The sequence below is a fragment of the Fukomys damarensis genome, unplaced genomic scaffold (assembly GCF_012274545.1).
Source record: "Fukomys damarensis isolate Sample0158 unplaced genomic scaffold, DMR_v1.0_HiC HiC_scaffold_12, whole genome shotgun sequence".
Taxonomy (NCBI): domain Eukaryota; kingdom Metazoa; phylum Chordata; class Mammalia; order Rodentia; family Bathyergidae; genus Fukomys; species Fukomys damarensis.
Genome location: NW_022900924.1, coordinates 2704877 through 2706422, shown reverse-complemented (window position 1 = coordinate 2706422; position 1546 = coordinate 2704877).

Below are 1546 nucleotides of genomic sequence, written 5' to 3'. Positions count from 1 at the left end.
TCTCTCTCCCCCCCTCTCTCTCTCTCTCTCTCTCTCTCTCTCTCTCTCTCCCTCTCTCTCTCCCTTTCGGTACTGGGGATTGAATTTGGGACCATGCCCTTGCAAGGCAGGTGGTGGCACCACTGAGCTAAATCGCCAGCCCTTGATTTTGTTTTTTTGAGACAAGGTCTCGCTATGTAGTTCTAACTGACCTTGTACTCACTATATAGCCCAGGTTGGCCTTGAACTCATGGCAGTCCTCCTGCCTCAGCCTCTCAAATGCTGGGATCACAAGCATGCATCACTACACCCGGCTCATTTTTTCTGTTAAATTTGTGAATATTTAGTGGCAATGGTGGTGGAATTCTCCTGTAGTATTTTTAATGTTTCTGCACTAGTGTTATCTTGCTGTGGTGGTTTTCTTTGCTCTTTAAGGCCTACTAGTTTGCATCAGTATTGTAAGCAATTTCTGGTCATGCTACACAGTCTACCAAAGAGGTCCTTTGATCTCATAATATGTGGTATCGCCCCTCTCTAACTCACAATGTGCAGATGAAATCTCAGAAATCTTTCACTAAAAAAGAAGCTTGTTTATTATTTATTTTTGCAAATTTTTCTTTCTTTCTTTCTTTCGTTTTTTGTGTTCCCGGGGCTCGAATTCAAGACCTTGTGACTGCAGGGCAGGCGGCAGAGCCATTGAGTTAAATCCCTGGCTCTTTTTCTTTTTTGTTTTGAGACACTTGCTAATTTGCCATATACCCAGGGTGGGTTTAAATTTTCAATCCTTCTGCCTCAGTTTGTCAGGTTGCTGGGAGTACAAGCATGCACCGTTATACCCAGCTGAAGGAAAAACTTACTCATTCCAGGGTGTCCACTGTCACCTCTCCTGTTCAATACAATTGTGGAAACCTTAGCCACAGCAACTAGGCAAGAGAAAGAAAGGAAAGCAATAAAGGTAGGAAAGGGAGAAGTTAAACTGTCATTATTTGCTGACAATATGATACTCTACATAGAAGACCCAAAAAAGCTCTGCCAAAAGGCTTCTAGACTTAATTGACAGATTCAGTAGAATAGCTGGATACAAGGTCAACACTCAAAAATCCATAGCCTTCTTGCACACAACTAGACTCACTGAGAGTGAAATTAGGGAAACAATCCCTTTCACAATAGCATCCAAAAAAAAAAAAAAAAGAAATATCTAAGAATCAGTCTAAGGAAAAAGCAAAAGACCTCTACATTGAGAACTACAGCACTCTGAAAAAAGAGATCAAAGAGGATATAAGAAAATGGATTAAACAGAAACATTAAACTTGCTGGAAAGTAAGTTAGGCAGAACTCTGGAAGACATTGGTATAGGAAAAGACTTTATGAACAAATCCTCAGTAGCACGGGAACTAGCAGAAAGAATCAACAACTGGGATCTCATCTTACTAAAAAGCTTCTGTACTTCAAAAGAAACCATTAGCAGAACTAAGAGACAATCTACAATGTGGGAAAAAATTTTTACCAGCTGTACCTCAGACAAAGGACTATTATCAAGGATATATAAAGAACTCAAAACAATCAG